General features: G+C 40.3%; 1 protein-coding gene across 8 annotated transcripts in view; it reads left to right on the top strand.

The window, feature by feature from the left end:
- Nucleotides 1–24,390, top strand: part of Ten-m (teneurin transmembrane protein Ten-m) — a 514,620-nt gene that overhangs the window by 51,374 nt on the left and 438,856 nt on the right. The window contains exon 1 of one of the 8 annotated variants that reach the window (XM_077399998.1): nt 19,229–19,247. The exons of the other annotated variants lie outside the window; for them this stretch is intronic. The gene's annotated coding sequence lies outside the window, so the exon portion shown is untranslated. Of the gene's footprint in view, nt 1–19,228; nt 19,248–24,390 lie in introns of those variants that run through there. 8 annotated transcript variants of the gene reach the window in all.

The following is a 24,390-nucleotide window of genomic DNA, read 5'->3' as shown; positions in this document are numbered from 1 at the left end:
TGGGAATAATCCATATTTCATCAAACATATTGATAGGAAACCGCTTGTATGTGTGTATGGGTGAATGTAACTCTCATATCGTAACCCATATCGATATACCGAAAACGAGAAAGAACGCGAAGCACAGTTAGATCTTTAGACGTAGACGTAGAGGCGGAGTGGATCGTTAATAAAAAAAATCTTACGCATTATTCGCTTGTCCGCCCAGCACAATTAGAAACAGAGAGGAAGATAAAGTACACGAGAGACATTCCGTTATCGCGTGCAAACATCCGTAGACAGGCCGAGCCGAATAACCGTCGGACGACGAAAAGGATTTCGCGACGCGGGCAGCGTCGGGATCGTATAAATCATCGCGGCGGGATCCAAGCGTCCATTTTATCATCGTATGGAAATAATCCAGTGAGTTATATCGAACCGCCGGTTTCTTATTTATAGTCGGACTGAATCGTAATACCGGACGAAAACTTCTTCCCGGCCTTCTTTTGCGCATCTGTTCGCGTATCCGTTTCTAGATTCCGAGCTCTCGAACAACATCGCCGAATTGTGTGCGTGCCGCGATCCGTCCATGTTCTTCTCTAGTTCTCTTATCATCTTATTCGAGTTAGAAACTTCGAAAATCGACGGAGGTGCGCCGTGTGTGGGTCTGTATCGCGAGTTCGAACTTAAATGACGCAAGATTTCGCAATAAACTAATCAGGACATTTCGGCATTCTTTCCGTCACACAGACGACATTCCCGAACGAATCATCGGCAAACCATCGACGTCCACGAATTCTCGGAACTCCCTCGATGGGACGCCAGCTCGACCAGGGACGAGTTAATAATACGTCCGGCGGACTGGATGTTCAGACATCGTTAATTAAAGTCGGAGGTGCGCGTTCGCAGGGTCGGCCGGTAACACAGCTCTTCGTGGCTACCACAGACTTTACCCCTACCCGCCTAATTCGTACAACAATGTCTATTATTCAAGTTAGCCCGTGTACGTGGTATAGCCGCACCTAACACGGCTGCCGGTGCGCGGTGCGTGCTGGCTGGGTCGGTGAGCAAGTTTGCCGAAGAACGCATAACTCCTCGAGCTTACCAAGTTTGCCACACCGAAAGTACTAGAAACCCGTAGAGCCAACTCATTGCCTGGTCCTATTGCTCCTTAACGCAATGGAGGATGCGCCGTGCGACACGTTAATTAATCCATCGGATTAACCATACGACCTATTACCCTCTTCGTTCCGTTGCACGCCATTAACCACGATATATTGTGCTATTTACCAGCTTGCGATATACGTATATTTAATCGCTCGCATTTGTATACATAGAAAATAAAAAAAGTAATCATTTGCATTACTGATATATATTTATATCATAGTACATTATTATATCATATTATTAAATATTAAAATATTTTAACCATACAGAAAGTTGTAAAAGAGATTAAAATCAATCGCTTATTTTATGAACATTGATTTCCTCTCTGTATCGACGTTACAAAAATCATATTACGTATATTTCATACAATTTCCGAGATATTTTATAAGTATATTCAGGCATGATGTAATCATTCTGTGATCCTTTACGCATGAGTAAAGCGAGGTGAGAAATTTGCCAATGTTGATCTATCGAGTGCACGGTATATCTAGATACTCTTCTTGTTCCGTCGTCCTTCACTTCACTTACTCCATTCGACTTGGTTCGATGTTCCTCTCTTTTTCTCTCTCTCTCATTCTGTCAAGCGGCGAATAAGTTCCGCGGTTCGTAATCTACAAATATTATTCCAGCTCCATCCAAGAAAAAGATCTTTCTCTCCTGTTCCAGCAGGCAAAACTGCCTGCGCTACCCTGAAAACTCATCCAATCGTGGAGCTCCGAGCTGGCCGTGTAAACTTCTACCATCTCGACAATTCGTGTGAAAGGAGCACCGAGAATAAGAGAAAGAAGGAAGAACGGAAAAGATGCGTGACTGAGAAAGAGAGAGAGAGAGAGAGTAAGAGAGAATTTCATCGTAGGTTCTCTCTAGAAGCGGGACAAGTGCGAGAAAGCCCGTGGAGAGGAAGTTTGCTCTGTAATTACCACGTACTGCACAATTAAAATCTTAATCATCCTCGCGCAAAAATGGGACAAACTCTATAACGTCATCATACCGCGAAAAATTCCTCAACCGGTGCGACTGAGTGTTTTCTCGAGACTTAGCATACACCTTCCAGTGAGATTTCGTCCGTTGTGTAAGAATTTCATGAAGGTAGCAGCGATATAGGTGTCTAATAAGATTTATTCGAGATACTGCTGCATAAACTCAACTATATACATATATACGTATATAAATATATACACACATATATATTTATTCTAAGAGCATAGAATTTCATATAAGACTATAAATTAAAACATATATTATTAATACCACACATTATGATTTATAAACCTATTTCGATAATATATCGGATCTGTTGATTTAAAAAGAAAGTCGGTTTTCTCTCTTAATATACTAATTAATTTAATTATTGGGAGAAGTTATATTTTTTCATCCCAACTTTCTCGATTCTCTCAACCGCGGATATCTCAGAGATTTCGAAGTAAAGATATATATATTTATAATCATTACGTAATGCGCTGGCGCTCCGACATCGTCGATTCGCCAGAATCGTAAAACTTAACAGTGTTGAATTCACGAGGTTCCTGGGTTAATAACATAAAGCTGTCCTGTAATTAACACGAACGGAGAAAGTCAGAAAATAATATCTTGCCGAATTCCGAGGGGCTCCGTTGGGATATCGTTTCACGGCCGAGCAGTGACCCGAGGCACTTTGGAGGCTGGTTATCGAGACCCGGGGAGTTTCTTAATCTGCTCGTAAGTCAGAAGGGTTCCGAGCCAACGAGCGAGGCGTTGCCCCAAGAGTGCGATTCAGCTTTTCAACTAAGCTCGTATTACGGCCCTGGCTTGCTTGAGCTCCAGCGTCTTCGACGCTGACGTGATTTTTCACTACGTTCCTCGAGATAATTGGGAAGTCTTGTACATCGTTCCAACTATGCACGATCATTTCGCCAGACCCTCGTTTCTAAAGCAGGTTTAAACTACACGGCGATACGTCTTGCTTCTTTCAAATCTTTCGCGCGAATATAATAGTAATAGATTATAACAAATAAACATAAAGCGAAGATCATCATAATGCAGATTGTCAAAATTGTTAAATTTTTGCATTTTGAGATTAGCAACGGTCCTATATATATATACTACGGAATAGACATTAAGAAAATAAAGTTTTTTTTTATTATTTAGGTCGCTATATTTATATTAGGCACGCACCTGCGATTCTCAACAAATTGCAAAAAAAAGAGAACCATCTTCGTTTACCGTCTTCATCGTGAATATAACTTCGTCGCTTGCCCGTTTGCTGCCTCCATTGACCTCGCTTTTAATCTAGTGTTCGTGCCCAAGTGTTTCTTATTTATAACTTTCTTTCACGGCCCCTTCGTTAAAATGCAAATACGCGTCGGCATAGAAAATATTCGTGAGATTGAAAGAAAAAGAAAAAGTTGCTGCCGAGGCCGCGGTCGCACATATTCCGCGGAAGTGAGGAAGCGAAACGATTCATTCGCGGAAACGTTGCCTTTTTGCGCGCTGCGCCGCACTGCCTGGTCACCGTGTGTGTGTAAAAATAGAAGCGAGCGGATGGGATCGAACGAAGTAAAATTTCCGCGGTCTGAAAACGGTGACGATGATTTACAAACGGTACGCAATGGTGAAACATAAGCTCTTTTCATCCTCTTGCAAGAGCGCTGCTTTTCATTGTACTCTATATTGAGCGCTTTATCGTTCCAATGTACGTGTTTTGAGCGCCAAATGAGAGAAAGAGAGAGAGGGAGAGAGAGAGAGAGAGAGAGAGAGAGAGAGAGAGAGAGAAGGAGAAAAAGAGAGTGCCGCATTTTGCTTTACTTATTCTCTAATCGTACAAACGGCGGTATTGATTGCAGTTCCTGGAGAAAGAGGTGATTAACCGGCCAACTGTAACGGGATGAATAAAAATAATGTTGTAAAATTTAAATTGCATCGCGTTTCTTTACCTATTAAAAGTTAGCCCCCCTTTAGAATTAACATATTTTCACGGTTGTGCTGAATTGTGCTAGGTTTGTGCTATATTGTGCTCGAATATTATAACCATAATATGAAAAATACGAAAGAAAATTTTAAAAAACGAATTTTTAGGTCAGCCCCCCACTTTTCGTTTTTTTCAATTTTTTCGATTGTGCTGAGTTGTGCTAACATTGTGCTAAAAAATGCATAAAAAAATCATTTTTAAATATAATTTATTTTTTCATCATAACTCTTTCTGTTATTTTTTTTTAAATAATATTTTAGCACAATGTTAGCACAACTTAGCACAACTCAGCACAATCAAAAAAATTGAAAAAAACAAAAAGTTGGGGGCTGACCTAAAAATTCGTTTTTTTAAATTTTCTTTTGTATTTTTCATATTATGGTTATAATATTCGAGCACAATATAGCACAAACCTAGAACAATTCAGCACACAACCGTGAAAATATGTTAATTCTAAAAGTGGGGGGCTAACTTCTATATATATATATATATATATATATATATATATATATATAAAATATATATATATATATATATATATATATATATATATATAAAATATATATATATATATATAATAGGTCGTTTCTTTCTACTTTTCATTATCGAGCCTTTTGTATTCCTTCTTCACAGAAAGCAATGACGAATACATTTACATTATGATGCTTTGTAAATTTTTATAAAAGTTTAATATGTGTTGTGCGATACCGCTATTTATAGCTTGGACGCGGGATTATTCTCGCAAACTTTATATTCGCGTTGAATATATTCATATTGCTCTTTACGATAGCAAATACAATATAAAAATTCAGTACAGCGGTAATTTCATACGTTTCTGAGATTTTGAGAATATTGATGTAAATTTAATCTTCACGATTGTGAGATTAATTTTCTCAAGTTTTTCTTTCAGAAAATAATGAAATAATAGCCACTATTTAATTGTCGTAACTCTCGTCTTATACTAACGTTACTGCAGCACTTCTTTCTTTGTCAAGTTAAATTAATAACGGAAAAAAATAATTTCGAATGTAGATAGAAAAGCAGAATATTTGTGCGGCTTCTTCTTCGTAAAGCCAACGTTCAGGTAACAGCACTACACTGGACGAGCAAGTCTGTTGTTCTGGCGGCGGTTGTTGGCTCGCTAACTGCCCGGGTGACCGCCTCTCTCGCAAATTACCTCCAATTTACCACTAAAGTTACACTGCAGCTCCACTGTCCTCCTTTCAAGGATTGGGTATCTCTACCCACCGTTGCGCGTTGATGGTGTCGTATTTTGCGAACGATTCCTCGACTAATAGTTGAAGGATGTAAATCCGTGTTCTAAAGCCATCCTGTCGCTATCTCGAAGAAATACGTCTGTTTAAATTTATTTAGTCGTGCGTGTATCATAAAACGACATTTTTATTATGTTTTGGTTTTACAAACGAAAGATGTTTCGTTGCGAGAAGACACAGAATTCGTTTAAGAAAAAAATACAAAAAGAAATCTAAGAGAAAACGTATCGCGTGTGAAAAATTATTGTTATACAAAATTTGTACTGAATTAATTACTTATCATGTAATTTGTTTAATTGCTTTTTTGATATTTTTACCCTCTGTTGCATTGTCTTTCACGTTATATCGTTATTTTATTATCAAAAAATTTTTTTGAAAGAAATGAGATTTATTTAACAGAGCACTTTACTTATACGAAAGTGTTACTACAACTACGTGCGGTAAAACGAAGGCGGGATTTTGTCAGTACGGCACAGAGGGTACGGTGCCAGTATGCAAATGTCCAGTCTTGGCAATCTGCTTAACTTCCCGTCTTGAAATTTTCCGACTTTCCCCTGGAGCTTATGTAAAGTCAGCCGTCTATTAATAATGTATTAAGTAATTACGAGAACAGAAAAGAGACGGCTCCGCGATGGGGTACACGTACCGTCGTTGACTTTCGTGCTTGCGCACACACAATCATCCACGGATAGAGAAACGCAGGAGATAAGCTAACATTAAGCGCGTTAACATTCGACATTCGTATTCGTAGGCGAAGAGATCGGAGAAGATTTTAGCGAGCGAGTTTTTCAGAATCGTTGCTCGTCGGTAAAATATAAAATCTAAAAATGCTACGAAAGAAAGAGCGAAAGAGATACGCCATTTTTTTTAGCGTTTCTGCTTGCGACAATTTCATTCATTTTCATCTCGGTTCTGCTCGCATATTTCCCGAAAATTTTTAACTCTTAATATTGTACAATTTTATTCATTTTTATCTACTATTCTTGGACTTTGAGTTGCAAAGATAGATCCTTTCTTAAATCTTTTTTAATAAAATTTCGACTGGTCGATTGATTAAAAACTAGGTTATTTGATTCATTTTTAAACATAGGATAAATTTGACGTAACTATTACCTACAATTATCATGAATGTTATATATAAGTCAACATAATATCAAATATGTATAACCCCCCGAATAATAGCGATTTGTAACCGAATAAATCTCGTAATTTGAGAGACTCGCTCTTACATATGTATTTTAACAGTGTGCTACTTAAGAGTATAAAGAAAGTTTCTATATTAATATTAAATAGAATTATATATAGTTATTATGTCATTATTGTCGATGAAACGGCGCATTGGATAAAGGGTAACGTGAAGAATCTTCGAAACAAATCCCCGATTAAGCACCAAAACTCCTTCCGGAATTACTGGTTCGGATTTACGTGGAGCTTTTAGTTGAACCGAGCTTTCCGTTCTTCCGCGTGGGAGGTGCTCGGTGCAATTCAGCTAACTTGAACGCGAACGAATGATTCGATATTAATGCCGTTACGAGTTCGCGCCCTACTTACTTCCGCGCTCGCGAGACGACCGCTTGCGGATCTACCGAGGAACGGAAAGTTCGCATTTCGCGCGCGCGTCGAACTCTAATGCTCTTTTCGTAATTAATGGCTCTCTATCTCGTATTGCCGTCTGGAAATCGTGCGATTCGTGCGAGATCGGGCCTGTTTCGCGCGTAACAGCGCATTTCCGCGAAACGTTGCGCGAAAACAGCAGGAATGCGATATTGCGATGTTGCGCGTTACACGCCTCTCTGTTGTTCTCATTAATAATACAAATAGGATGCGCATCCCGTGTTTAAAATAATGCGTTATCGCACCGGTATATGGTTCGCATTTGATTCGCGGACGGGACAGACGGGATTTCGTGCTGAAGCCGCAACAGTTCCAGAATTGCGTATTGTAATTTGCAAGTGGAACCGAAAAGAGATAGCGCAGCATAGATTGCCCTGTATGACGATAGCTTACAAAATGGTTAATTACAAGCTTCCTCTCTTTCATAATTGAAATGCAGATTGCAATGCTATTATAGTCCAGGAATTGGATAAGCCAGAAAAAAAAACCGAGAACATGATACAAACAACAATATTATATATATATATATATATATATATATATATATATATATATATCATATTGTTATATATAGGTATATATATGTATAGCGATATATCAGCTACGTTTCTTTTTGATTGAAAAATGAAAAGATAAAATTCTCTCCTAGACAATCATACTTTTTGTACAATAATCTACTTTTCCTGGAAGCTTACAGAGAAAATCATTTTATCTGCCTAAAGTAAAATATCAATTATACGTTTCCTAGAATTTCGCAAATGAAACGCGAGCTGCAAACGAAATGAAAATCCATGCACTATACGTCACAGCCTATCATATTCGACGATACGTACGTACCTAATTCGTCTATCCTCGTGTCTGCGAATAGCAGTAATATCCAATATCCGGAAACAGTTAGGAGTCCTGGGAATACGGGTGGTCACCGTGTGCCTCGCCCACCCCTTTCGGGCCACCCCGGGATAGTAATAGTGTGGACGTTAACTTTTTTTCCCGCGATATCCTCGGCCCGCGGTTGAGATTCAATTTACAAAGGCTATTCCAGTAATTGCATAAGTACCGAACCGCAGTCGCGCGTGGTTCAAGCTCGGTCGTATCTTCGCAATATCTGTATTTCCACACGTACACGCCAAAACCTGCTGGTAACCTGTTTCGCGGGCATCGTCGACGGAAGTTCTTTCGTCGGGTTGCAACGGAAATGCTCTGGTAATAGGAACAAAATTAATATTATACAATTAATCGTTCTAATTACTATCTTAATTGCATTAGTTTGGGATGCTCATTGGTTTCCAATTAAACTTCTTCGTACAGAAGTTCATGTAATTACGTTGACTTAAATCGATAATCATATATCGTTTCAATAATGGCATCGTTTTAAATCTAATCTCGAACGTTTTGCACGCGTATAAATTTTAATACCTATACTACAACATTATTACATACAACATTGTTACATTAAATTTAGTAGTGAAACAACTTGTTTCCTAAAAAAAAACTATTTTCTTGTTCTTTTATTATATTAGATACTTTTCATCCACTCACATGATAAAATTAAAGTTTTAAATATTCAAGTTAGTTTCTCATTTCAATTTTTTTTCTTATTCATTCTTTTTATTTTTTAAATTTTATAATGCACGTGAGCGAGAGATAATGAGTAAGAGTGATGCATCGCATATAAGCGAGTAATTAATTTTGCGAACGGAGAAAATTGATCCATTTTATGCCGCCGTATACGCGGTACAAGTCATATATGTCAGGGTTAAAATAACTTTTTGTCGAGTATTAAGCACACAAGCCGTTGATCAAATCAAATAGATTACTATGTACATTCCCCTTGTACAAGCACTCGTGTAACTGGTCGCCGTACTCCGCACACGATTCGAAAATGTCATCGTTAACTATTGTTCGCCGAACATTCACACGTAGTCGAGAGGGGGATGCGCGAACATGATATATTCGGCTCCCTCATGAATATACGTTCGCCGTACGCTTCGGGCTAGATTGCTCTAGTTAACGACAGGTATTTGAGCGCTAACTATCCGACTGACTCGGTGCCATTAGAAATGTTTCAAGAGAAATTGCCCGTACTGCGTTGTATTAGCGCGCCGAATTCTCTGCTCGCGTGTTATGTACGATGCGCTGTAGCGATAAGCAAAATTTTCTGTTCGATCTCATTTTTTCTAAGTTATATTAAATTATTAAGTATTCCATAATTATCCATACCAAACAATTTTATGGCTACTTTTTTTCTCGTGAAAAAAAATATGTATTTACATAGTGTAATATTAGAGAGACGTTGTAGAAATTATTAAATTTAGAGAACTGTTGTATTTTATAAAACGATAGGCTAAAATAATGAAGATACATGACAAAAAATAATAATATAAGTCATATATTAAAAGAAATTGTAAGAAATTCTTTTTTTTTTATATTACGACATCGCGAATTGCGCGTGACATCAATTTTATTCGCGAATGACTGCTTTAATGAATGATAAAACGTATAGCGTGCAACGATAGCGTTTCGAAAATAACCTGTAAAATCATGGGACGGATACAGCGACGCGAGAAAGATGGGATGAAAGGAGAAAACCCGTCGAATCACGGCGCTCGGGCGCGTGTTAAGAAGGAAGCCCCGTCGTTGCGATGAGAATTTATGGGCTGTTCTCGAATCGCGAATACAATTTAAGCGCTGTTGATCCCGCTGTGACAAAGTGGCTCGCATGATGGATGCGGCCGTGCGCTTGCGTTTGTTACACCATCGGCTGAAGCGAGAGCACTGATATAAGCGAGCGACTGAAAGGGAACGAGAGTTGTACGGACGGCGACCGTATAAAGGGTGGTGGAGATAGAGAGCACGCGAGGGTACGCGAGATACAAACGGAGGGGAAGAAGGAGAATGAGAAGAGAGAGAGAGAGAGAGAGAGAGAGAGAGAGAGAGAGAAGAATCGCGGGAGAGAAAGATAGATTTGCAGTGTAGTGTGCAGGCCAGGCGGGAGTGGAAAATGGCAGGAGGGCTGCCGCGTGACATCCTACTTAGTCCGCAATTCACGGCCCATTCATCTTCATGCGCGGAGTTCGATCGGATGTCTAAAGTTTTCAGCTCGATCTGAAAGCTTTAGTTAGCGTCCTGCGACCGGGGAGGAAAAAAAACGAAGAGCCGAGTACGAAATGATGTCGTTCACAAGCAGCCTTTCATTAATATCGCTTTTCGACGATATTAACGGTTTTTCTCGACGTTCGACGCATACGAGCGACGTGAACGCGTTCAATACGTACACTTATACGCGGCACAAAACTTTTACGATATTAAATTCCGAAAATATTCTGCGTATAACGCTGCACGGTACGCTCGACGTATCTCGCTTCAAGTTACGCAAATAGAGTATCTTGAAACGCTTAGAACAACGGACTTCGGCGAGTATTCGGATATTCGAAGAAATTTAAGAGATCACACCTGCCTTACGTCGCCCCGGTTAATTGTATCACGGCAAATGTCGGGCGTATGCTAATGCGAAAGCATGTATAATACACACCCGTAGTGTAGTATGCACTCCGCCGTCTCCTAGCCGGTATGTAAATGAAAATCCAAGTTTCCTACACTGCGGTGTTTGTATTCCCTCCCAATGGACTGGGATGGTAGAATTTCGCTCTGTTGATATAACCGAGAATGACGATACGCTTCGCCATTTCCGCATTGATGATGACAACTGTGATTCGTTACGTTACGCGGTATGACGATTAAATCACCAGCCACAAGCCTCGTCGCAGCTTTTTGCAGGTATCCCCGCGCAGATCGAATCACGCTCTGGTTATCTTCGCCCGCGCCATTATAAGGGAATTGAACGGCGTTTGTAAATTTCGTTCCACGATCGATACGCTCTCGTGGTCGTACAGGCCGGAGCGGCTTTACCATGGTAGTTTACGTCGCTCCGAGTACTGGACATGTTATACAAGGTTCAGGATGATGTCGCGCTAATGCACCGGCTTTGTTGTGATTTGTGTACAGTATCTCCTCGGTGTACGCGCAGCCCCGGATACTTCGACAATGCTTTAGGCTCAGTATAGTCGAAGGCAGAAGTTACGAGCGTGATGGGAGTGCAGTTAATAAATGGGAACCGATTACCGCGCATTACACGTGCACCATTGCGAACGGCAAGTTTGTTCGCCGGCAAAATGATAGAGGAGAGTGCAAAGAGCGTGTTACATTTTACCAAGGAATATTGACACATTGAAAAAGACACATTGCACATTATTTTATATTTCAGGATATTTCAAAAAGCTATTGCGTGTCACATATATGCACATGGCCTGTGTTTAATTCTCTATGTTACGCATCTCTCAACATAACTCTCTCTCTTTCTTTTATATATATGTTTTATATATTTTTGCGGTTTCGATTATTTTCACTTGCGCTCACATACGGTGGGCCGCAAGCGTATCTTCGCAAACTCTCACGTTGCGAGCGTTCGTCAATAAGCTGAATAACATTGTCGCAAAGACAGGCCGAGAGATAATAATGATTATTAATGCTGCGCGGATGAATTAGCCTTCGAAATGCAGAAGAAATGAAAGATATATACAGGGGTTGTAACTGCAGTACATGAATATTCCATACGCTTGCGCAATGCGGTCCCACTGTTCACTTCGTCAATGTCCACTTTGGCCAGGTCACCCTTTTCCGAGGCAGGCTTCCGCGGAGGCGACACGATCCTGTCTACGAGCCAGGAACTCGAGAAAGGAGAATAAGTCGCCGCCGCGACGTTTCCTATTTACGGCACTTCCTAGCGAGCTAAATTAACCGGGAATGCCAGAGATCCTTATCCCCCGACGTCCTCGCATTTTGCGTCGTCCTAGAGTACCGCCCGCGCGACGTCGGACGCCCGCGCCGGTTAAACGAGCGAAGGAGAACGTTCTCCTCTGCCTCTATACGTGACCGAGCAGATAAGAAGGCGAGAACGTCGTTAGTCTCACGCCGAGAGACGGAAGAACGTCTTCGTGCACGCGAAAACCGTCGCTGCCGCCGCCACCACTACCGCCGTCGAGAGATTATCGGGCGCTACTTCGTTTACAAATTTTCCAAGGGCCCCTCACGCCTAACACAATGATGCTTCTTTATCGCATTACTTAGCATTCCTCGACGATTGCGGATGTGTCTACCGTGCTAAGAGATTTGCGCGTTATACGACTCGAAATAGACAACGAATTTAAAACATAATTTTTAGTAAAATTTTACCTCAGGATTTTAGGATTACATATATCGTGTACGTTAAATGCACTCACCGTACATCCTGTATGTACACATGTGTATTTTGTTTCAGATACATACATACATATATATATATAACCGTTAATATAAATACAAGAAAAAGAACAGTTTTATTATAATAGCCGAATAAAAGAATCAAATGATGCCCCAAAGAAAATTCCAGCAGTCTCTAGTTCTCTTGATTTAGGTCTTCTTGATGCTCCGTAAATTTCTCTAATGCAATTTATCGCGACGTTGCGTGGCCAGATGTAGAGGAACTTCCGCGGTGCATTTACTCTTTTATTGCGAGTCGAACATGATCCTGCAGGTGCAGAGTTACTTGAGCGAAATATCTTCTACTTGCCTACTTCTACATTTGCCCATTATTACATTTAAATATATTATACATTTTATCTTTACTGCGAGACGCGTTTTTCATTAACATTCTTTATCTTTTTGTATACCTACTCATAAAAATTTAAAACTCACATTTTTATGACTAAAAGCAAAATTTAATTTACCTAACTTGAACGTTACTTTTTCAAACGTATTGAAAAATTTATATAGAATTTATGTTGCTATTTAAATAATTTCCATTTAGTTTCAATTACCCACCGTTGCGGGTAGCTCATTATGCGTACTCATTGCAACAGAAAAAACTTGTTTCTAAATATAACGCAGCGAAGTGGGATAATCACATCAGCGATATTAATGACGCGCGTTGTACATGACATATTACCAATGAGACTGTCACTTCCCTTCCTGCGAGTATTATTAACTTGTTGGGCGTTTATATTAGCGGTGTAATTAAACATTCGAGCCGAGTTATTGCGATCTGTCACAGATAATTCGCAGCGGGTAAGTACGTGCAGAAAAAAAATTAAATAACGCGCAACGCGTTTCCTCAACGAGCTTTCTTCTAGAGTTTCGCAAATGACTAAATTTCTTCATATATACAATTGTCGTAAATATAACGTGCGTTATTTTTATCGTGTCAGATTTTTAGATGTCCGCATCCACGATTTAATTTAGGAAAGTTATTTCATCTTAACAGAAAAATTTTCCAATAATTTTTCTTTCTTTTCTTTTAATTCTCTCGATCTCCACATGCTATTTCCTACGCAGACGCCAATAAAACGGCCGTGTATGACGGCTGGTTATGAGAAAAATTGGCGGATGGTTACGTTCGCCGATATATACGTATGTCTGCGCCTGGACAATGGTTGACCACACGGTCAACTCGGGAAGAAAGGAAGATACGTAAATAAATAATGCGGGAGGTTATTTCATGGCGATGTACAACGCGCGCTGCTTATAGACTGCTTTCCAACTGCCGTGAAACTGCACAAGACGTTTCTATATATAGTGCTTTCGCGCTACCGATGCTTCGTATATCCCTGTTTAGCCGCGCGGATCTGCAGTTCTTTTATTCTCCCGACAGTTAAGCGCGATAACTCCTGGTTACAAATAGATCGTTGTGCGCGTATTAAAAATTCCATCTCGATAAATATGAGACACCTTTAATAAAGAATATAATACATCTCGTACACTATGATTGATACGTAATCCAGACAAATTGATCATCCCTTCGAATTTTTGGATCAGCCATTGATGGCAAGAAACTTGAAAACATTAAGACGTGTGCAATACGTCCTCGTAGAAAGTATAAGCGCGGCGCCAAGGCGGTTTATAATGTTTATCTCATAATACGTCGTCTTTCATCGTATTTCTTCGTGTAAAATGGCGTGGCCGTTAGTCTTTCACGGCGGCACATTAGCACCCTCCGTGCCGCGCTCCTATAACGGATGAACAGCCATGCCAACCTGAAGAAACGCCAGACGATGATGCTCAGCCCATGCTATTAACTTTTGGCTTTATACCCCGTTCCACGTCTAGCTCATACTTTACATTTACAACGTAACTACGTATAGAGTGCCGTCTATAATCTCCCCAGAAGTGGGATATCAATTCCAATAGATTTAAATCTTTGGCGACCATCCCCTAGATTTCTCTACCTTCCAACATCGTTCCGATCTTATGCCTCTCGTAGATAATGTCATTTCTTCCCGTCCTGATGATCTACGCGGAATAAGTTTGCCGTACGAGAAGTCGTTCATGGGAAGAAGGAGTAAGCAAGACGTACGAGCTGCCGCCGCTTCGAAGCTGCAGAACTAAAAGAGTGACTTTTAGAATACTCGGTTAGAAAGTTCCTCAGTTAAGGATTTGCTGCGCACGACTCGATACGTTCGATACGGAAAAACTATCCGCCATTTGATTCCATTTCCTTAGATACACGTGATTCACGTTCAGCAGGATAAATCGCGAGCGAATTTATCCTGCTAAACCATTAAAAAAAAGAAGAAAAAAAAATTTTGCTTAAAAATATATAGAAAATGTCTCACCAGGACAAAAAAATATTTGCCATCGACTTTGACATAATTTTTCATTGGCCGAACGTATTGGCCGCCCTTTTAGCTGAGTCAAAGTACAGCAGTCCTCTGTGACGTGGACCGTTAGTTCGCAATGGCGATCAGTGACCTTTCCGAAACAGGGCGGGTCGGAGATCGTTTCGGAAGGGATCTACAGAGGGACTGGTTAAACGGCATAACGTGCCGCCCTTTAAGGGCGCTTCCACAGGAATGCGACGCCGGGCTGACGACGTGACACGCATCGACGAAGCGCGATGCGCGGTGCATGCTAATGCTGGAAATCTGAAACGTCAACTAGAGCAACGCTGCTGCAACGACGACGCGGAACGCCTACCGGGATTTCGTGGAGATTCAATTCGGTCCTGTACACCAACGCGGTCCGCGTTCGTGACGATTTGCGCCGGACGAGAGCACTATCTAGAGTATCTATAGCAGAACAAGGAACATTCGCATTGTGTCCCGCTGCCATTTACCAGACGCGATTAGAACTGCATATAACAGAGATACAAAATTCCTTTTCATAATGTTATATCTTTAATGATTTATAATAATATTATCAAAATTATTTAAATCTCAAATTAATCCATTTGCTCAAAAAAAAAAAAATAAACCACTTACTCCTGTTTAATCAATTTTAACTTTATTTATATATATTACATTAAAAATGATAATTACAATCTTTCGTACAATAAAACATTTTTTATTATTCGCGTTCAAAAAAACACGAGATATATTAAATTAATTAAATATGCAAAGAGGTTTTGTGTCTCTCTTTTTAAAAACTAATAAGTTTTCCACTATCACACAACATCGAAGATGTCATTGGAAAGATTATTGCAACAAATGAAACACAAAACAATAAGTAGAGAAACCGAAGGGGAAGGTGGGCAGCTTTTCAGAGCAGCATATTGGCAGTTGTCCCGCGTCGCTTATAACATACTAATCGTTGAAATACGTGCAAATATTTATTTTTTAACTGTCAGGAGCATGCCACTTCGCCTGGCTTGCCCCGCGACTCCGAAGGCAAGGCGGACCAGCCTTACCTACCTATAAGGGCTTCCGAGAAATACGACTCTTGGATGCATTCGAGCCGATGCCGCGATGTGTGCACACCGCGCACTCTCGTGCTGTTACCGCACAGCCTTTATTTATGTTTCTCTCTGCACAGTTGCGCGCACGCGTTCACCAAAGCAAATCAAAATGTTTTCTCGAGTCTTGGACTCCTTCTCCGTTTTCTCTCGCAGCTGAATTGGTACAATACCGCAGTCCGTTATTAATCGAGAGACCGTGTGTGTGTGTGTGACTGTTCATTTTGTTTGTTTCAATCTGTCATATTCGTGTGTGTGTTATGTGTATGTGTAGAAAGAATCTTGATGGAAGCTATTCAATTATGCATATATACATAAATGAGAATTGCACGTGTCAGAAATGCGCGCGACAGGATAAATTTCATCAAGATTTAACACGTTTACCACTTTATTAGTATAAAATGTTTTATTTGCGTGATAATGAAATATATTTAAGATACTTTTTTGCGATTTTTATTAATACATATAAATGACTTAATTTACAAGTGCATAAATACGATTCATTAAATTGAAAGTTATCGATATTTTATGATAATTATTCTAGCTGCTATATATACAAACTCTTCTCTCTGATCTCTTTATTATACTATATAAACAAAGTCACGTTGCTTTCTGTGCGCTGTGTTAAATATTCGTTATTTCGTATCCGTCGTAATGCGTGGGTTGTTTAGCTAAATTTCGAACGCGAAATCACGAAAATTCACGTTCACCGGCGACTGGTGCCTCACGGAATCGAATTATGAGGAACTGCGGCAGTCGGCGCTTTCCCTGGATGCGAATTTTACTTCCGGGAGAGGTACAATGAAACAAAGATATTTGACGGACCGCGGAGCGAGAGATAGGGGCGAGCAGCACGAGCGGTAGGATCGCAGTTTCCTCGTCGGTACCACACGGGGACGCATTCTGGTGTGCAAGAGCAACGGAGGTAGTAGGGCGGGAGGAGACAGGAGAGGTTGGAAAGGCTATGAAATTACGGGTAGGTAAATGAAACTATTCCAGAGTCCCGTGCACGCAGCTGCCGCTGTGCCGCTACGTCGGTACCAGTCCAACCTGACCCAACAGTGCGGAAAGGACTTTTATTTTTATTTGCCTTCCGCTTTATTTTCGCTTTAATTTCTCCCTTTTCGTCGCGGCGCTTGCTAATGGAGGGAGAAGGGATGCCAGCGCGAAGGATGGGGAAAGGGACACGCACCAAGTGGATGGAGAATCGCCGGAGCCGTACCTTTCCCTTTCCTCCGAACCCTGTAGGGCTTGATTCTCCGGCGAAACTGCAATTCTTCTTTCGATGCCGATAAAATTAATTATCTTGTCCGCCTCCATTTCGTTCCGCCACCCATCGTTCTTCGTCGCGATGCACTTAGTTATGTAACATAAATTCTTATCTCTAGTTGCAGGAATTTGAAGATGGACGTGGCCGTTTTTAATCTTTGTAATATAACTCGTATTTTTAGCTCAACTAGTCTCCATTGTCGTATGTGGTTATCGTCAAACAACGCGCATTTATTCGCGTATTACATCTTCAATATCTCCTCGCGGTTATCCATTTAACGATAAATGTCATGCATTTATCGGGCAAATTTAAGTCACAATATTACACTGACGGATCAAATTTTTATGTAGAGGAATACGCGATTTAATGTGAGATGAAAAAGCGCAAGTATATCTCGGCAAAGAGGGAAAATTACGAATATCGAGATACTACACGGCGCAAAACGTCCGTGTTTGGCGAATGGAAACCCACGATTTCCACTTACTTCCTCGGGAACTTCGAATGGAGGATAGAGTTGGCATCCTATCATCTTCCGTCTGTACCGATTGTCCTTTGCCGCGGTGACTTCTTTGCATACCACCTTCGTTTCGCCGCGACTTTCTCGCGCTGTAGAAAGTAGATATCCACGGAAACAGCGTCAAGGTGGCGGCGCGTCCAACACCCTCCCTCAACTCTCGCTCATGCTCTCGTTCTCGCAGCCACCCTCTTTCTCTCCCTCTATCTTGGCATTACGCTCCCCCCTTTCCCGACACCCCTTTTGCACCCAACGGCTCTGCCATGACCCGCTCGTGCCGTCAGTCGAGTCCGGAGGACTCCGCGATTCGCACTTCGACCTTGGCGAGTTTTCCTACCAACGGAACGTCGGCGATTCTTACGCAATCTTTCGGTTATTGTCCTTTCACTTTTACAACAATTCGCGGTCGCTTTTCTCGAAGAATACGATTCGTAACGTAAAAGCAATGATTAACTGCACATCGTAGAAAATTTTATTAGTTGTAACTTTGCTACCGTTGTATGTGACAGACTTGCTAAGTATACACGTGCGGTAATCATGACAAGTTATTTTAAGAAAAGAAATTCTACAAACGTCGTTTTCGTCAACGTACAGTCAGTCCGATGAGTGTGAAAGGTATACCACGAATATCGGAGTTATTAATACTCGACAATCCTGCGTATCGCACATACTTAAGTGATTTGCGCAAAGACGGAAAGAAGCGTCTCGCAGAGCTGCATCTCTTAAGGTAATCTGATATTGAGTAAACAGCGTATGCGTAAAGTGCACCGTTCGAGCGCCATATTGACAGGCGAACACGTGAGATCTCTTCCACTTCCCCGTCTCCATCGGAAAGCACTTCGGAGGGTGCCATCGGAGCACTTTGGCTCACAGGTTTCGCATAAGCAAACCAGAATAACCTATCGCGGCGTCAAACCTGAACTGTACGCATTTAGCCGTAGTGAGGTCAACTTGAAGAAATACATCTGATAAAATCCCGACGTCAAAGTTGTCCGCCGCAGGAAACAGATATAGGTACAGCAAACACGCAGCACTTATGTCATCTCCAAAAATGCCAATTAAATTTAATTGCTCTTGTAAATTTCCTGTTACTTCGAGACTTCGCATGTTCTGCGACTTCAAATGTGCCAGACTATATTTTTGAATTATTGGAGTTCCAGTGTTAACTCGTTGGCAAGTTCTAGTCAACAAATAGTCGCTGTAAAATAATCGCTGTAAACGGCGACTGCAACTAAGATAAAACTTGGTTACTCTGTTGGACAACTGTTGGCACATGATTCGAGCTGTGGCCTTGAAGAATTGCGCGACGTGGAACTTCAAGTTCTGTTAAAGTGTAAAAGTTTTGCGAAACTGTACAAGAGTTGCTGGAGAATTGGACAGACATATACACGTCAAACGTGAGTCGTTCGAAGGAAAATGACCTGTGACGTATGCGTGCTCTTACTTAAATTCGGATCTCGAAATAAATGGCAATGACGTTCGTTCGTTTAGTTTCACGAAGAAAGTGGCAGTGTTGGTTTTCTTCGTTTGAATCAACTTGCTTAAATATTTTATAAGAAGAGACTTTATTCCAATTATACATCATATATTATATAATATTCTGAGAGTTTGACAAATTATATTTTAATTATATTTCTTTATATAATAAATTTATGAGACGTTCCTTAACTTAAACAATGATTTCGAGCAAGGAGGATTGAGAACTATGCAAAAATTCCAAGGTAAGATCTGCTGAAAATAATTGATAATATGTAATAATTCCATGTCTAACGATAAGTCAAAATCAATTTAATCAATGCAATATTATTATACTGCATCAATTCTACAATATGATAATACACATGATTCAATTTTCGCCTTATTGTTTCAAATTTGTAAAAACTATTACTATCCATTTTGGTATCACATGTATTTGATATGTACCTAACCTATCTAGAGAATAATTTTTTTTTCATTATAATTTTTACTGCATTTAGATAATGTGTCATAATTTATTTAAATATACACATACGCTCTTGCAAAATACTTTTGTTATTAATATAAAATAATAAATAATTATTTTAAGTACTTTAAACAACTCGTTTTTAATAAATTATGATTATCATAAATCAAAATAACATACGTTCTCTTATGTGAAAAGTTAAGTGGGTTATAATGCAATGAGAGATGTGATATCTTTCTCAGCGTAGGGTTTAGTAGTTTCAATAGAAGATGTCAATGTTGTATGGATAAGCTAAAGGGACTTTACATCGGTCTCAATGACCGTGTCGTGCCAGTGGTAACGGGAATTTGCTTTGCTGCGGACTCACGCGATTAAATCAACCGCTGAACGTGAAACGTTATGCAGTCTGGCCATGACGTCGGCTTCTACTCTTTGGTCCTGGTGAATTACGTCGCTCATTTTCGTATACAGACTCGCACATCTCGCGTTTGCGTGCTATTTTACGAGACGCATATGCCGGAGTACACCGTGTCACATAATATTGCCTCAATAACGGGCGGCAGGAGGGATGATCTGTGACGCCCGAGGGTTTATTACTTCCTAACCGACCGATATTGGTCACTGGTCGATCGCGTATAGCATCCAAAGGGAGCAACCGAACGGAGCGGGGAAGGCAGACGGATAATGTTGCGGCGAAAAGCTAAAAAGAGAGGGACGTACGCGAGCCTTCGTACGGTTATTTTACCGCTGGGTTTTGGCTCGTACTCGGGGTAACACGCGTTCTAGTTTATGGTGAGCCATCTCGATAACCCCGACCGTTTCATTGTGTGGCTGTCCAACCTTTCAATCGAATAGAGTTAGTTGCCTAACATTCTCTTGCTCTCTTTGTCCCCGTCGCATACAATAAATGTTTTTCGTGATCGAAGCGATGAAAATTATCCGCTGTTTGTCACGTCATTGTAATAGTGATGTTGCCTGAATTATTGTTAAAGTATCGATTAATTTTATTATCAGTTATTTAATTATGACGTCAATTAAATTATGTTAATTACATAGCGTTAAAAATTAAGAAATTCGTGTGAATATTTTCTCATAAAAATATTTTTGTTTTATTGAGAGAACCATAGCGGAGAGATCATTAAAATCAAATTATTAATATTCAGTGTTCAAATTATTAAATTAGATAAAAAATACATTACTATATATACTGCATATATTAGTATTAAAAATAATATAGATGATGTATAATAGATAATACATATATGTACATGAAGTCTGATTAATTATAAACGATTGTAGCATATGTATTGATAGGTCTTCATGAACGTTCGATGCGACATAACTTAATAGTCAAATGCTATGAAAAGAAAAATCAATTGAGACCATCCTCTGAAGAATTTTGTGTTCCGGAATGACACAAGATAGAATTTGCAACTGTTGGATCGCTCGAGGATGGCGGATCGAATCCTCTCACGAAACGTCCCGTCCTTTTCCAATATCTAGGATTTCCGATAAAGCCGTCGAGAATTCGCTGGAAGCCGGCAGTGTACTCGACCAGTTCGACTTCCAAAAGTTCCGTCCCTGAAGTTCACTCTTTCGCGCTGAAGAGCTCAAAGAAGGTTGTAAGAATCTATGAAAGGTCAAAGCGACAAACTTGCCTGTATACGTAGATTTGAAAGAGAGTGAACGGATATTCAAGGCAAAAAATTAGCGTGCTGCTCCGGGAGGGATATTGCCGTTACGTCATTACAGTCGGGCTCCTGAATTGCTAATGAAATAGGGTTGCGAGTGAAAGAAAACGAAAAAGATACATCCCCCAAAATACAAATGCTAAATCAGAATCTTATTCTATTTCTTTTATTATTATAATTTTTAAGATAAATTATGTATACGTATGACCTGATGTTGCGCGCGTATTTCTACATTTTTACACTTTAAACACATGCATTTGTATAATGAAATTTGATGAATAACTCAGGCTTTATTTTGTATGTGATCAAGATACGTGAAATTTAAAAAACCAGCCTTAAATTCTACAAACTTTCTTTAAATTTCATACAGAGTTTCATAATACGAACGAGAGTCACTTTTATCCTTTTTGCAGTAATGGTGATTATTTTTTGAAGTGTATTTTTTGAAGTTTTTATCGAGAACGGATATAAATGCAAGTTGCTCTTAATAATTCTTTTTGTCTCAATAATCTTCTTTTCTCAATACACTAACAATGCTGACTTTTTGAAGTATGAAAGTTTTATTAAAGATGGATATATTTTCTATTATTCTGTTGTACATTTGCTGTAGAGGAATGGATTGAAGCAATGTTAATACAGTTCTAGTCGACTTATTTAAAAACCTAGTATAAAAGTTTTTATCTCAACCGCTGTAGCTGTATCGCAAGAAGGGGATCTGTGAGGTGAGTATAGTGACATATGACACATTCCATTTAAATCTGAAATATACATATTAAATTTTATCATATTCTACACTGACTTCAACGTCATTTTTCTAAAAATCTGCGCCATCAGACGTGTCTATTGAGCTATACGAATAACCGGCCGACATCGTTGCGTACATCATTCTAATCACAACAGCCGCGGTGCTTTATCGGCTGTTCGACGTTTTCCCGGACCACTGATGAAAAATTTGAAGCGCTACATATACTAGCTATCTCACGCGCCGGTTATATGTACTTCCCCGATATTGATTCCGTTCTCATATACACTCCATAAATAAGTTCCTCCGCCTTCCATATCTTAAGAACCGAGCGATAAATCTCTCTCCTCTTCTCTCTTTCTCTGGCGCACCAGTGCGCACAGAATCGCTATACTCGTTTTTTCGCGTCCGCTCGCATCTCTGGGCTCTCCGCTTCTCCAAGCGGGTAAGCGAGCTATCGCACGAGCTCGCTCGCGAACGCTCGATACGCGAAAGAGAGACTTTCCGCAGAGTCGTGCATCAGATAGCAGCACGTTTGGCTTCGGGTCTTTCGATCATCGAATTACCTGGTAACAACCGTAATTACCATAATCGCCCGAGACGTAGATGCCCAAGGTGCCAAAGCGATAAATCAGAGGCGTCGCGTCGCGTCATGCTCGGGTGCGAACCAAGAGACATTACGTTCCACATCCGCTTCTCGCTTCTCGAAAGGATCGTTAAAAACCTGTTGAGAACGACTTGAGCGGCGTATTGAATTTTAATTTCATAAACGTGCCACGCGCGCGCGGTTGGACATTCTTTCTCTTAATTTATTTTATAAACTCGTTTAAAGTTTAATGATAAATGCTACATATTTCTATATAACGTGATATTACTATAACGTAATTTTTAGTTAGTTAATTATTTTTTAGTTCAGAATTGTTTGACAATCTTTAAATATTCCTGTCGAACAATGAGCAGCAGCATCAACGACGTCTTTGTTGCCATTGAGGAAAGAAATACGACAAATCGCTGATGCATGCGCTCTCAAGTGGAGATTGTATCCAGTCAGAGCTCCAATATCGGTTTATTGCATCGATTTCAACAATGTGACTATTGTTACGGATTTAGTCTGGATTTACGGAGAACGTTGTGCACTCTTACGAAAGGATTCATTAAATTCCATAACTCCCGATTATGTCTCATCAGCGTTTTTCCACGCTGCAGGTATTTCGGTCGGCGGGTGTCCGCCCATTATTATTTTGTCCCCGTTGCAACCTCTCGTCTCTCAAGATCTTTGACCTTGATCAGTATGCTGGACTATGTCGTCATTTACCGCCAGATTGGAGGCCGCGGGAGCATGCCTCTAACGATGCCGTAATTTCCGAGGGCTTTCCAATTCCGTTAATAAACCCCGCGACATGACGAGCGCTAGATCACGATTTTTATCGAGACACGGCTCGATTCGACGATCAGCAGAGATTGCAAGGGTCGCTGAAAATTATCTCAGAGATCGGTCTCGGAAATTTTGTCTTTCGTCTGAAAATCAATTCCGCGAGAGCCTCTCAGCGAGGGTGTTTGACATCTCAGCCGGCCACAGTAAACTATTTGGATGGAAAGCACCCGCGAGAAAGACCGTTGTATTCCCTCGCCGTTTTTACGTACGATCAATTATGGCGGATGTTAACAGAACTTGATCGTCGCTCGTAAAGAACGCTTTAATGGCAGCGTGGTAATGGACGCACGCCGACTTGGTAGCTGACTTGCGCCCTGTAACGTGATCCGCGGATAATTCATGCTGACGGTATAAGTGACCGTCGCCGCGTTTAACGCGGGACGTTTATTACGGGACATTTCTGTCGGGCGGTCATTTTCTACGGACGGGAGATCCGTCTTCCCAACGAAACGTAAATCATTGTTACCCTGCAGGAACGCATTCCGAAACGTAAACGTCAAAGCACGCCTCCCATCGCTGTTACTCGAGTAAAAATCGTGAGCGTTTTTAACGGACGTGGACTCTGCAAGAAAACCTCGAATTCTTGAAAATTATTCAACGTAAATTTTGACGCATAAATTATATCATCTAACAGATCCTCTGTGATTTGATTAATTTTGATATCTGCACAGTAATATTTGAAGATATAATATTTATAAAGCAATGCATAAAACTCCGATACGCTGATCAATAATTATCGAGAACTTGTACTATATAAAAAGTAAAAAGTAGAGCTTTTTCTCGATATATTATCATTTTTATGACATATCTGTATTATATTACAGAATAGTTACGAAAATCAATCACGATAAAGCGGATGGCCTTAATATAAACTTATCATGGATTCAATTTACATAAAGATCACCGGGAGCGAGAAGTTCCGCAAAGTAGTTCGCGTAGATTATCCGATAAAGAGCGAAGGAAGCTGTCACGGTCGGACGTGCCCAATCGACGGAACTTCCTGTTTGAATCGATTATTAATTGTTGGCACGTGCGCCACGTGGCTTCTATCTGC

This window comes from Temnothorax americanus, unplaced genomic scaffold, assembly GCF_048541705.1.
Source record: "Temnothorax americanus isolate GAGA-0224 unplaced genomic scaffold, ASM4854170v1 Scaffold13, whole genome shotgun sequence".
NCBI lineage: Eukaryota > Metazoa > Arthropoda > Insecta > Hymenoptera > Formicidae > Temnothorax > Temnothorax americanus.
Note: the sequence above shows the minus strand (reverse complement) of the source record. Positions and strands in the feature narration are given on the sequence as shown.